The sequence below is a fragment of the Mytilus californianus genome, unplaced genomic scaffold (assembly GCF_021869535.1).
Source record: "Mytilus californianus isolate M0D057914Y unplaced genomic scaffold, xbMytCali1.0.p SCAF_36, whole genome shotgun sequence".
NCBI lineage: Eukaryota > Metazoa > Mollusca > Bivalvia > Mytilida > Mytilidae > Mytilus > Mytilus californianus.
In genome coordinates, this window is record NW_026262686.1 from 1,405,683 (window position 1) to 1,421,511 (window position 15,829).

The 15,829-nt window shown below is 33.7% G+C and overlaps 1 pseudogene; it reads right to left on the bottom strand.

Moving 5' to 3' along the window:
• Positions 1–417: 417 nt before the first annotated feature.
• Positions 418–2,270, bottom strand: LOC127736724 (uncharacterized; annotated as a pseudogene).
• Between the last annotated feature and the right edge of the window lie 13,559 nt (positions 2,271–15,829).

Genomic DNA, 15,829 nt, shown 5'->3' on the forward strand with positions numbered 1-15,829 from the left:
GGCCACGAACCGTTCGGCCGTATGTTGTTTCGGCCATACACCTGTTCGGCCTTGGTTGTTTCGGTCCATTATACTATTTTCTTTTCATAGAAAGAACTAAGTGGAAAGTAGCCATTTCTTAATCCTATTTGATAAGACTTTCGTAATAAAGGTAATTGAAGGTGAACATGCAGTGTTTGGAATTTTTTTTTTTTTTTTTTTTTACGTGTCCTGTAGACGTGTGGTATTGCATTACTAGTAGTTTTTCGACATCTTGATTGCAGTACTGATAAACATGATGAAAAGGATTGATAAAGAAATCAAATTTAATAAATAAAGACTATACAAATCATTTCATATCTTTATTGGTCACTCTGATCATCAATTAACAATACATAACAAGAACAATTTTTAATTGCATTCAAATCAGATAAAGCACTAGATTACATGATTGGCAATATCAAGCACTGAAACATACAGAAAGATATACATAGCACACAATACAGAGTACATATACAAACCAATAAAATCAGTTGACATAGTATATTGATTGTCAAACACAAAGTACACAAACACAAGATAAGTTATCATTCACTCGGAGTCGGAGTCAGAATAGTCGGAGTCTGGTATGTCTGCTGGACCAGGAACATGTGGTGCGTACATATACCCAATCTGTTTGAGGAACTCTGAGGTCTTCAGTGTGTTGGCGTCTAGCCGGTCCCATAAGTCAACCAGTTTACCCTGCATCTGGCGATAGGTCTCTCGTTGGTACCGCGTCACTTGCTGCCCACTAACGAGTCTGTGGGTTAGCTTTACTGTCTTGGCTTCTTTACGGAAGGCAGGAACTATCCTACAGAAGTGAAGGTGGGCCCGTCCAGCTTTGCCATTGAAGCGTCTATGCCATCCTGCAGGATAAGAAAAGAAATGTTAAAAAGTTGCAGTATATACACATAGCAGAACTTAAATACATATTTAATACGGAATTTTACATCTATATATCATATAAATAAATAAACCAGCCGTTACACAAATTAAGGATCTTCTTCTGTCTTCTATAATAATATTTTAATTTGTTATACGCTGTTGATTAGTAATGATTTCTTCTTATCAATTTTTGTAAATGTAATTCAAATTATAGTATTTTAAACTACCTTCAACATCATTGTTAGTTCTCACGGACTGGCGATAGACTGACCACTAACGTACGCTCCACACAGTACTGGAGAACCAAGTCCTACAAATGTATGTCATCAACTCTTTTAGTTGTTGCGTGGCATTGGTGGTAGATTCTACCAGTTGGAGAAATGCTGGCCTGATGTGGTCTGCAGGCAGGAAGGGTAATGCAAGTAGTTTCCTGATGAAAAAGGTGAGTGGCCTGTTTCTGGTTATACTTGCACTTTAAACCAAGTGTTGCTACCTTCCTCATGACGGCCTGGGTCCAGTGGAACGAGCAACCCTTGATTTCTGCTGTCGGGAATACCATCTTTATAGCTGACCATGCTCCTGTTAGAATAAAGTAATATATAATAAAAGTGAATAAATAGATAGATATTTTTATTCACCAAATTAGGGCCCCAGGAAGGCATGTAGCATACAAACAATATTATTATAAACAATAAAATATGCAATACATAGACATGTGACGTTTATTATAAAGACTATATATATGTACATATATTTGTTTTAATTACATATACCACAACCCGTATGTAGCACGACCAATTCTAGGTGATTAACAGTGAATAGATATATTTTCAGATTTCATAGTTTGAGCTACTCATTGTTTGATTTATTTTAATAATAATAAAAGTATATAATTGCTTCATTTACAAATACGTCAATGTATAAAAAAAAAAATTTAAAGTAAAATAATACATTTATAGATTTTTTAAAATTATTATTTTAATAGTAAGATAATACAATAAGTTAATTTCTACTTTATAATAAAAAAAAAATATATACCTGACTCAAAATCTAAACAGAAAGCTTCAACCCTTGAATCTGGTAACAACTGCTTGAGCTTGTTAAAGACCTGAAAAAAGTGAGAACTGGTTTAAACTTATTTCACATAATAGACAATTCAATAAATAGACATTCAATATATAACATGTAATTTCTGTGTCATTTGTCTCATTGGCAATCGTACCACACCTTCGTATTTTTAAATAATTTCTTTCTCTTTCTGCTGAATCAATTTCAAAATAACAATGTAAAAAGAAATTAGTTACAGCTTTATAATCTCTCTTCTTTCGTCTTGACATCAGCACAAACACTAATGGCACTTGCTTCATGCAGTTGTCTTTCTGTACAAAGGCGTGGATAGTGAGCAGTTGCTTGAAGGGCCGTCGAACTACCTTGAAAGTACCATCTACATACCAGCGTCGAGCATTCTGTAAAATCTGAAGTTGATCTGGTGTAGCAAACATGACGTGGCGTTGTGTGTCAACATGAAGATCACCAATCAAGAGTGTCTCACAATTTCTCCGTGTAGAACGCCACATGCGGGGTGTCGGCTATGTTTGACATGGGGTGGCAATTGCGAAGCGAAGAAAAACTAACAAGGTAAGTTCAAGTATCAAAATTTCTTTTTTTTAGAAGTCTTAGTACCATATAATGTATTGCATGGAAGGAACCGAAACATAATCTATTTCCTGCAAGCAGAAGCAGTCGTTTTCAGTGCTCTGTTTTCTCAAACACTTCTCCATAGTTTTCCGTGTTGCAGATTTTGAGGCTTCATATGCAAATTTCTGGATAAAAAAACTACTTTTGACAACTACCCTCCGTATCATTTATATAGAATTGAATTCCTCTCATGGAATTTTATCAAATACCAGCTTCTTAGTTAAAATTAATTGGTTTCAAAACTAATTTTCATCAAAATATAAAGTATCGCTCGGGGTGTCAGATTTTGCGTCTCAAAGGGTAGAGGCTTTTCATAAAAAAAGAATACATTTGCATATTAATTGGTCTTCATATGATACTTTTTAATTCAAACACATCTACTATATTATGATAACACATTACAAAATGAGGGTACTTCATTTTGCCTGTTTTTTAGTCTTATAAGACATGTGCTTTTGATTTCATAAATAGTAAAAAATGACTCAAAATATTTAGTTTTAAAGCTGGAAATGATTTTTTTTCCTTTTCAGTCACTATCATGGTCAGAAAAAAGTCACGACTGTGGCTCAATAAACCGAAACATGGTGGAAAATCACAAAGCAGTCCTCAATATAAGATTTGCCCGAAGCCACCACCAGTCAAACTGCATCATAGTTCATCACCAGGTTCTTCTAGAAAGCACTCGTGCACACCGCAAAAATCCCTCACTCCAAAAAGAATTAGATTACTCTCTCCAATGAAACACTCACCGGCATCTTTTTCATCGAATGACAACACAGCTTCAAGTAAACCTGAAGACAATGATACTACAATTCTTAATGATTTCAAAACAGCGATTCAAAATCTAAAAAAAACTTAATCTGGCTGCTGATTTTCTATCTTTTATCCAAATGGTAAAAGAAAATACATTTCCTTTAGACAATATTTCTCTTCTTCTTTTCCTGGAGACGGTCAGATTCATGTCAAAAAGAATAAAATCGGAAATGTGGTATCGGGAAACAACAAAAAGGTTTTGGAAAACTGGCTATAGATTTTTTCATGGGAAATTTTTATATTTCATGGGTGGACCAAAAAGTATTGGAAACATAACAGAAAACTTGTCTGAGCGCGGAATGGCCGATCCCCAAGACGCAAGAATCAATTTCGCAGTTCCAAGCCAAAAGATACTATCAGACTTCATCGCCATTGACCTGGATATCCCAAAGACAACTTCTCCAGGCATTCTTTATCCTGTATTGAATATGTTACGTAACCAACAAAATGATGAGTTTATGTTATATGCTGACGGAAAAAAGGTAACAGCAGGGGTAGATGGCAAAGGTGGAGATGTAGATATGTTCGGTTTTGAAGATGGGGTTACATTTAAGGAAAGAAAAAGACTACTAGAAGACCAAATTAATATTTTTAATAAAATTATTAACTTTTTACAAGGCCAACAATTATTGGGTACAGACAAGTTTTTGGAACTTTCTCTTTGTAAAAGGGTACATGAAGCGCTTAAAGTTATAGGTCTACGATTGTAAAGAGCTCGCCATACGCCAGAAATTGGGTCTTCAAAGGTTTAAAGGAATGGCAGGTGACAATTGGCGTGAATCTAGATTTGTGTTTGTGATCAGTGGATGACAGGCGTCATTGTTTCAGCTAACGAAACTTGTCGAAAATGGCCTTTCTTTTATCAACTCGGTTCTTTCTAGCGCAAGTGACATATTTGGAACACAATCACATTATGTTAATGAAAGCACAGTAGACATCTCGTATCAAGGAAACCATGTCAGCCTCATGGAACATGATGAAAGTGTTTCAACGTTAGAACCAAGATATCTTAAGCAGAGGTCAGATGTATGGCATATACTTCGGCAGTCCGCTAGGATAACCGGTAGTACATTACACTCAGCTCTGGGATTAAGGGGACTAAAGGAACAACGGCTTCACTACGCAAAGTTTATAGATGGAATTGATGGCGAGGTGTCAGAAGAGACTCAAACACGGATGAAACATGGTAGCGATCACGAAAAGGATGGAATAGTAACATTTGTAGGTAAAGTTTTGCCCGTCTGTTTTCCAGACTGTTTTTTCATAGAAGAAGGATGTTATATTATTCCTGGAAACAACATTGACGTTTTGGGAATAGTGTCACCAGATGGATGGGTAAAGTCACAAGTGCCGAATAAGTCAGATTCCGATGGAGGTATTATTGCAGCCGTTGAAATAAAGTGTCCTTTCCCAAATGATAAGAAAGTTGCCGTTCACTATTCACTTCTAGAATATTATGTGTGTCAACCTTTGGCTGAGATGTTTGTTCATAGAACCCACACATTGATATATGTCTCTTATACGCATGAAAGCTCCACATTTTTGAAGGTGAAGTTCGACAATGATCTTTGGACAGAAATATGGTCCGAAGCGACGAATATCTATGGAAATAATAAGCCAAAAAAAGCAACGAGGATAAGTGCCAAAACAAAGGAAATACAAGAAAAAATAAAACTGTTTGTGCAGAACAATGTCGAATTCCTGTGTGAAGTGCAGTCCTGTACTATGACAGACAGTGGATTGAGGACATTGTCAGTTGAAAGTTATTACATGCAGCCTCTAGAGAGGTGCCAGCTTCAAAATCCAGCGGATACATCACCGTTTGCAGAATTAAACAATGCAATTGAGAAATGTAAAGTATTTGTAACAAACGCTTATGAAATTTCCAGACGTAGAGCAACAGAGGTCATGGTTTGGGTCCTGACAAATACAAATAGAAATTCTAACCAAGAGATACCTTGTTCTATTCCGGTAGTATTTGGACTCAAGGATTATCGATTGAGTGGAAATGCTATGCGACAAGCAACGGATTTGGTTTTGAAAGAATCTACTGATTGTGGTTTGAATATTCTAAACTTATCCACGGATGTGGATCCAGTTAATGAATCGGGACACAAGTGGCAAAGCTTTGACCATCTTTCAATTGCAGAAGGACGTTTGGAATAGTACCAAATCAATGTCAAAACAGGAGTTACTAAAGCAACTAGTGAATACCTTTGACAGTAACCAGGACAGGGGCATTTGTTTGAAGAAGCTGTCTTCAGGGGCATTATCGGTGTCTAGTGAAGATGAAGTGCTGATGAATATTAGGACACCTGCAGATCAAACTATTATGAATAAAGAACACATTTGGAATTGGGTTGAAGAAAACGTTGATGACACAACAGGAAGTAGAAGTACGTACTGGTTTCCAGACTCAGTAATCAACATTTTGCCTGAGAACTCTGACTCTGACCTACTAAGAGATGTAGATAAAGTATCCAACGAAATAACAGATGTATGTCTAGCTGACAATGCAAACGAAGCAAACACAACAGAGGCGGAATCCGAAAATGCAAAGCAGACTGATTTTGAACACATTATTGAAGTACAATCCGACATCATAGAGACGGATACAAGTGGAGAGTCTGGGACAACAAGCAATGATATTGAACAACAACGTAGTACCGCAACTCATATTGAACTAACCGCAGAAATTCTAAATAAACTTATCACTTGTTTAAAACAAAATCGAATACAGCATCTAAATGGGCAAATGTTACTCATGAACAGTTAAGGACCAAATTGACTTCATACTTGACGATTAGATCATTGAGACACCCTGATTTAGAAGTACTATATGAAACATGTAAGAATGAAATTCCAAGCTTCAGTCCGGAATTCAGGACAAATTGGAAAAAAGATGGAAAAGTAGGTTACGTATGCACAATGTTCGGGGTTGATGTACCTTCGACTGTTTCAACCAAACAGTCCAAAAGTCAGACCCGCACAAAACCAAAGAATCCTTTGCCTTTAAAAAACACTTAGTAAGCGCATGATTCAGACCAAGGCCTACCCAAAGGCTAATTTGCGTATTGGTTATTCTGCATATTTATTTGAAAAAAGGTAAGAGAATGGCAAAATGAATCACCGTTCCCATGTCCAGCAAATATTGAAGGGATATGTGAAGATATCAAATACTGGTTTTCTTATCCAGAGAAAAGCGCAATGACTGGACGCTTGCTAACAAAGAGTATTGATTGTTCTCAGTTCTCATAATTTAACACACTTGCGTGTCAGGACAAATACAATAGGCATATGTGGTGTTTCATCAGTAGCATGGTACAAGTGCGCTAAATCAAACGAAACAAGATTAACGTTACCTTTTGTAGAAGATCTTATTGATAAACAAAGTGTTCCAAATGCAAGGACCCATTTTTCACAAGAGGTTGAAGACTGAATGAATCTGAATGAATATAAAAAAGCGTCAGATCTAACTAGACTAATACGAAATTGGTGTGAAGCGAGTGAAAACCCTGGAATTCCTGCAGCACAAAGAATTCGCTTCCTTGTAGAAATGAGAAATTTCCTGTTGAAGGACTTGGACTTTTCAAAGTTTCCTCCTTACACAAGGTATTTCAAAGGAATTCCATGTGTTACCCTTGAGGGAATGATGATTGACATCGATAGCAAAATACAGTTGCACACTATGGCAAATGGATACAGCATAAGATCAGTGGGCAGTCTACCAGCAGAAACAACTGTTGGAGTCTTGCAAGCGATGTACCCAACATCACAGGTTTCGATCAAAGCACGAGATGTCCCTGAACTTATTTCTAGTGCGGTGGAAGTAATAATATGCAAAAGTAATCCGGACATGTAAAACTATGCATAAATAATTCATGTTTAGAGCATACCAAACATTCGATCATAACCTTTTTTTTTAATTGATTTTAGATTTGTTTTATATTGCAAAACATAGTTTTATTGCATAAAGAAAAGGAATTAAAAAGCTGTATTTTTTCATCAATTAGGTTTGATACTTTAATTTTTTTTATCATATTAAATAACATCAGAGCTTCTGCATTCGCACAGCAAATTATTCCCCTGAAAGCGTGATATATAAAATTGAATAAGCAAAAAACCAATATGTTTATAAAAAAAAGAAGATGCAGTATGACCTTCAATAAGACAATTCTTCACAAGATACCAAAATGGCACATAATTAACAACTATAGATCGCCGTATGGCCTCAACAATGAGCAAAGACCATATTGCATAGACAGCTAGGAAAGACCCCGAAAGGACAAGTGTAAAATATTTCAAATGAGAAAACTAACTAATGTTTATTTATATATTCATTGTAAAGATAACATTTACGTGGTACCATTTTATTCGTGTAATGATTCATGTATTTATGTTTGCAGAGGCTTTTGGATGAAAACGTCACGGTCAAGTGGCATATATCCCGACCACGAGGCTGCCATGACGACACGAAATCTTTCTGACAAACAACAGATAACAACAAATGGCATTATAATTCCAAGGTAACGATTTAATGAAGATTTTATATTTGCATACATAATCTTTTTGAAAAAAGCTTGTCAATTTGTTGAGAAAATTGTCAATGAGAAAACGACGACTTATTCACAAATATACAATGGAACAGGTTTACAAGAAATTGTGATTCAAGACAGTTATTTCTTTCGTCTTCCGCCCAGCTAGAACTATACGTTATATGTTACACATTTCTCATATTATATCTACTTTAAAGGTCTACTCTGACTATCTCTAAACAAACCGGAATTGAGTCTCGGAATTGAGTACACTTTGAAGAATTTGGTGTAATCGGTGTTACTCTCGGTTGAATTTCTGTTGTTTCATTTAAGTTCATATTTGTTTTCAGAGGCTTTTTGATGAAACCTTCGCAATCTAGTGGCATATACCCCGATCATGAAATAGATTTGACAGCACAGACAATTTCAGACATGCGGACAACATCAAACCAATGCATCATAACTCCAAGGTAATAGATATAGTAAAATCACTTAAATACTCAAATATTACATATAAAGTATATATCCATAAATTAAAACAAATATGGAATTCATCTGAATTTAGAACGTTTCTAGTAACATCAAGACTTCGTTTTTCATTTCTTTTTTAGCAATTACAAATACAATTATGCACTTAGTATGTCCACCTTTTTCGGTTTCTTGTTTGGATAGTGTTCAAATATTCGGGTTGTTTTGTTTGAATTGGTTTTTTTTTTTTTTATGTTTTTATAGTTTTGATTGAATTGGTTTTTAGGGGGGGGGGGGGGGGGGGTTCGTTTCTATTAGTTTCATTTATTTCTTAGGCAATGCAGTGCTATTATTCATTTCATTACAGGGATCATGAAAAAATAATTTCGGCCTCCTAATTATAGTGTAAATCTGCAGTTGTTTCATGTAGTTGATATACAAATTATCACAAACCTAAATGGATAAGATGAATGAATTAATAGTTGGTTGTTTAACGTCCATTGGCAACTGTTAGATGGATTATTAGGGGAGAACATTAATCATGATATAATTATGAACATTGGCAATCATACCACATCTTCTTTTTTATAAGAACATACATGCATGTGTAGATTTTCGTCTTAACTGTAAACGACAGTGTCCCCGGGCGTCAAAACCGAATTTAGACTTGTGTAAATTTCTGAAACATACATTTCATTATTTAACCAATGTAAAGTGTTCCGAATTCACTCCAGATTTCTGAATTTATTCTCATTATGAAATCAAGAAGAAAGAATCATCAAATGCTCAGGCAAAACAAATAATACCGTTTTGAGCTATAAAGCCACAGCGATCCTTAGGTTAGGATACACACAAGACCTCACGTACTACATTTTATTTTATATGCCACAAAACGTATCTAGCTTAGTTTAAATTAAAATAAAGAACAGAGAATAAAAAAGTTGCTAAAGAGAAAATACATATCCGTGTTAATTTTGCCTCAGTTTGTTTATTCAAGTTTGACATCCAACTTCTTAATCCGCAATCAACATTCACCCGACAACCTTGTATATTGTATATTCTTGATGAAATACCCTCATGTTCATGCATGAGACCACCAGGAACTGGGACAAATCTGATATCTTTCATGGTATTTATCAAAACCTCCTAAATGATTGAAAATATCTAAGTAGAATATGACTTTGCCAAATAAGCGTTCAGAATTTTAATCTAGCATAGTTCAACATTGGAGAAATGACTCAAGTTGAACGTTATTAAAAAGATGTCCAAAATATATATACATGCATATTGCGATTGGTGCTGCAGTGTATCAAAGGTGTGAGTTCAAATCCCGTTGAGAGACAAACATTTGTCAGCTTAAAGATCTAATTCTTACACTAATGGGTTTAATTTTCAGACTCAATCATAGACGTAAGTAAAGTTTTAACCCAAAATCGAGAACAAGAGATTTGATATTTGCTGTTTCAAATATATTGCAATTGAATAAAGATAAAGTTACATAATAGTAAACCCATTTCTATAACATCATGATACACATGTACAAGTAGATGAAAAAATGAGTATCTCGCAATTAAAAAAAAGTTTTCAAATCAGTTATGGTTATACAAGACTGTAAAGTCATCTTACAAAATGCACTAAAGACTGAATGAATATCATCCGATTTAGAATTAACACACGTTGAGTGCACATTACACGATTAAGAATGAATGAACGTTGAGCGCACTAAACACAATTGAGAATGAATGAACGTTGAACGCACTTAACACGATTAAGAATGAATGAACGTTGAGCGCACGTTGAATGGAAAACACACAGAATGATGAACAATGAGCGCACGCACGTTGAATGCACGATGAATGAACGATGCACGCACGCAGAACGGACGATGCACGATGAATGCACGGAAAATAGGTCAGTTTGAATTTTAGAAGGTCTGTATATATACATGTTTTATTCCACGAGTTTTCCGATGCAAGAATATTTTATTAAATTTCATATTGGTTTTTTTCCCGTTTAGCCTGAATGGAGAATTTAGAAATAAAGTAGGAAAATAGATTATAGCCTAGCGTGCTGTCGAAATATACCTTGTGCGCTAAATTGTAGAAAAGGGAATTTGGTCCTATAAAAATTACAAATACGAAAATGAAGAATTTTTTATAGTGGCGGGAATTTGTGTTCGATCTCTGTAAAAATACAAGGCACTCATTTTTGCTAATATTTCTTTAGTTTACATGTACAAATCATTGCAATTTATACTAGTAAAAGAATATATTGTTCATACAACCTTGACCATAACAGGTCTCATTAAATCATTCTCGTTGCTGCATAGTAAGCCGATAAAACGTTTTTTTGGTGTTTTTTTGTACTGATAAATGAAACAACTCCAAAATTGATAATTTCGTATCAAATAAAATGTTGTCCCGAATAAAAACTGAAACTCAATTTAATGAATAAAAAAAACCGAGTCTTGTTTCAATGCAGTACCCAAGTTTTCCAGATTCAATAATTACACTTACGATATTTCGAGGATCAGTTGGGGCATGATCATACTGAGGAATTGGTATAATGAAATTATCCCCCACAGCAAGTTCTGATTATTTCTGTTTCGTTTTCTTGGTTAGATATTCGGCTTGGATCTGTTGGCACGTTTGATTGGTGTTTTAACGTCAGCGTCATCCTGATTGTCACTGGGGCCAATTTCTATTGTACCATCACATTGTCACTGGGGCCAATTTCTATTATACTATAAGAATTGTCACTGGGGCCAATTTTTGTTATTCCATCAGAATTGTCACTGGGGCCAATTTATATTGTACTATCAGAATTAACTTGCATGCATGTATCAATTACATTTTACTTTTGTATTTTGTAAATAGGGTTTATTGTGTGGTCATTGAATAAAAATTCTATAGTGTGTATCAATGCTTGTTTATAACAAAATCCATACTATAATATATTGTACAAGTTATAAGTGAATTTTAGTCAAATTTTGTACAAATTGTTATTTGTACAAGCACTTTTTGTACAAATTACAATTTGTACAAAGTCAAAATACAAATTATAATTTGTACAATTTTTTTGTACATATTATAATTTGTACAAAATGATAACATATATATATATAGGTATAAGCGTTGTCTATTTTTATATGCCAAGACCACAGTGGCAACAATATCCTTTTAATGTAGAATTCTTTATAAAAAAACTATGCCGACAATGTTCAAGCATCATCGCATACAGGTTTGTTTTATAAGACAGCTGATTGGATAAAAGTGATACATTCCCACGCCTACATTAATCTGATGTCCAATCAAATGCCTTCAAAAACCTGTCAATAAAACAATTACTGCAAAAATTGATAAGTTAGAGATTTGATTGTGTATTCGATATTTGAAAAAAGTAAGAAAGCTTCTATTCGTTCAACATTAAATTGCGAAGAACGTGTCGTGTAACAACCCTCCTTCTTTCATGTTTACACCTTCTTATTTTAACACTTTCTTTTTCAACGGTGAAAATATAAAATATAACCGTACTGCAAGTTTCTGAATTTTGCAAGAATTCTATGTAGCAACGTGTGATTCACGGAATTGTCATATTTTCAAGGTTTAACAGACCTCTGAAAGAAGTTAGATCATACAAATTATTTTCACCAATCATGTGCAAAAAAAAAAAAAAACCACCGAATTTTATTTGCAAATTGGAAAAGATTAAGAATTGTTTTATATCCGTACTAAAAATCTTCCGTAATTATTTGAAATAAAACCAAAAAAAAATATGTTTCTCTCTGCCTGAATGCAATCGAAAACAAATTTTCATTTTATTCTTTATCTATAATTTGCAAAAGAGGAAAAATTATCAAATTATTAAAAGAAAGACTAACGATAATATTACCATTCAGGTAAATGAGTTTTCCATAAAGTAACTAATCCTTAATTCACAACCGTCAATGTACTTGAAAAACTCTGGATTCTTTTTTGATATTTACCTGATAGATAGATAAAAAAAAACCATATCTATCAGGAAGTTCGTTGGCAAAAATGAAATAATAAATGTGTTTTTTTTTGTAGACGAGTAGCAAATTGAAGTAGGAAATTTTGTTGAAAGAAAATTAAAATATATTCACATCTTTCTGAGTAAAGTGTCAAAAATGCAACAGTTTAATTGTATTAATAGTAACTGATGACTATTTTATAGATTAAAGGATTATAAGTCGAACACGACACTCGCACAATGTACATAATTTAAAACTGGTTTATTTTTTTCTCTATAGATTGCATTCCGAAGTGCACATGCTTGGCTAAGATAGTTGAATGTTCAGCGAACAATATTACATGATATGCAAATGATATCGATCGAAAGCAACAGAGACAGATTTAAGTTTTGAAATCAGAGCATTCCTTAAATTAAACATTTGAAACAGATTTTTTAAGCACCAGCATGCATATTATGATTATATAAATATAAAATTGAGAATGACTGATGTACTTATTATTCTATCTAACTATTAGCATTGGTAGTCTCGGCAGTTTTCTCTCCCTGAGTGCGGGAGGTCCTTTTTAACGGACAGCGGAAAGAAAGTCACAGGACAGAAAGTTACAAATTTGATAGGACAAAAAGTCACATATAATTTGTTGACAATTGATTGATTATATAAGAGACAAATCTTGAAATAATTACTTTTTATTACATATTTTCTTTTTACAGTTTGGGAAATTGTTCATCTGCCTTGATAAATGAAGATTTATTAAATTTTAATCATTAGAAGAATATGTTTTTTGAAGCACCATGAAGCCGTTTAGGCACCAAGCCATTTGACATTTTGTTTTTGAAATGAGAAGTAACACGGGTGCTATATAAAACAAATCTGCTACGAAACAGAAATATAAACCGTAAACTAGATGTATAATTATGTACATTTTCTTTCTAATAATTGTTTCATAACTTATTCTATGTTATATTTTTCTATAATATAGTTTATTCTTTTTTTTTAGTTCTTGTTAAAAAAGACTTGATGCTTAAAAAGGTCAGAGAAGTATCAAAATCGGGTTTTATAGGTACCTATACTAAATATAAACTGTTACCTAGATTTTTGAAATATGCTTGCATTCTTGTTGCATTTATTTTGAAATAATGTTGTATAATTTGTAAATGTAATAATTTTATCCGGTGTATCCTTATATATGATAAAACATGGCAACATATTTCACATAACTTTCATGGATAAAACAGTCACAGCGTTGCACGGGTATTTATAATTATTAAGATAGTGTTTGACAGTCCGTTTCGGTTGAATGCTCAGATAATCCGTATATTAAAATGTAAATAACTTTCACCAAACATCTGTCATCTGTCAAAAATTAGAAAAATATAAAGTAAATAAGATACTCAGAATATATTTTCCTTGACTAATTTTATATGGGTAAGAACAATTATTTTAAATCACAGACGAAAATGTGTTTAAGAACATTTTTTATATTTATTACTAATCATTATATCTTTACAGACGGAACGAATAAATACTAAATTACTTAATGCAAAAAAGCACGACTGCAAAGTTTTTATGACTTGCACACTTTTCCGGTTACACCAATTATTCTTTTCTTATATAACCAATTAAATATTTACGTGAAATAACATCGGAAAAAAATGAATTGCAACTTTGCAAACGTTATTTAATTAATAGACATACAACATAACATTAAAAGACCACAAAAGAATACCCTCCATTCTTTTCCGATTTTATTCATGAAAGGGAAGCAACCCCTAATAAACACAGAGAAAGTGTCGCCCGTTTTGCATCCGAATATTTAAAATCTTAACACGACTAAACACGATCTTACAAAGTCTAAACAGCATTTTTACCTTTAGTCTGATTTGATCTGAACATGGTCTGATCAAGTCTTAATCGGATGCAAGAACAATCTGTCTTGTTTATCTCTAAATGACTGAACGGACTTAACACGGTATATCGTGACAGCGTCTGAAAGTCTGAAAAAGTCTTGACGTTTTTCTCTAGCAGTAAATCCAGTCGATTAAGACTTGATCAGACCAAAATGACCGTTTCAGACTCAAATACTGCTACTAGTGCCTGCACCTATATATCCCATTTTTTTTTCGTTTGATAAACAAAATCTTAAGATTTCTGTGTTTTGTGTATACGACTTTTTCTTTTAGCCAATGCTGTCTTTCTTTGATTTTGGGTTTTAATTGCCCTTTTTCCATCTTCTTCCTCTTTGTACCTAGGATAGGGGTTTTACAGAAAGTTCTATTGCATGACAAGGAACGTTAATTGATCTATTATATTAAAGAGAATAGATACTTTTTTTCTATTTTAAATAATTCATGTGGGCTTGAATTGATAATAATGTACCATGAGCTAGCGCTTGATAGTGTTATAGGTATATTAAATGGTTATATTATAACGCTATCATTTAATGACGTCATCAACAACGATTTTGACCTCGGTCAAATAACTCACAAAAAGCATGCTACCTGAGAAATTGCAGAAACAAATCATGATGTTCTCGATCATCTTACATATATACTATATTCGAACTTTATTACGAGTGAGTAGTCAAAGCGTTTGAAGAACATCATATTAGAATATTATTTTTCTTTTATTGATTGTTGCTCAACGTCATTTGGAAAATATGGCATCCCATTTTAGGTTAAAAATTGCAAATAACATCATAATTTACCCTGCTTTCTGCTCTTTTGACAGTGCGAGTCAGATGTTTAACATATCAACTCACCCGATAACAGGTCGCAGGAAAACATGTCGTCATTGCGTATATATGTTTGAAAAAAGTAAAATCACAAAAATACTGAACTCCGAGGAAAATTCTAAACGGAAAGTGCCTAATCAAATGGCAAAATCAAATGACAACACATCAAACGAATGGACAACAACTGTCATATTCCTGACTTGGTACAGGCATTTTCAAAGGTAGAAAATGGTGGATTGAACCTGGTTTTATAGCGCTAAACCTCTCACTTGTATGACAGTCGCATCAAATTCCATTATACTTACATATAGTGAGCCAATCAGACGAAAAAACAGATAATTAAAAAAAAGTTAACAAACGGGAAGCTTAATGTGGTCATGACATCGTATCTATGATATATCACATTTTACGTCAGCGAATTTCCGTGAGACCACTGAGGCTGCAAAAGTGGAGAAATTATTTATTTAAGACGATTTTTCCTATGGGAAATGGTGGTATAAAGTGTTGATACCATTACACCAGTAAATACTTTCACAGTAATCAGGAGGACCTTCTTTCGCTTCGGACAGAATTTTTGTCAACCTAATGGACAGTTCCTTTGTACAAAATGCAGATGAGCTAGAAATGTAGCGGTTTTTGTCCGGCATTTTGTGAAGCTTAGGTATCTATAATACAAAACAAAATAAG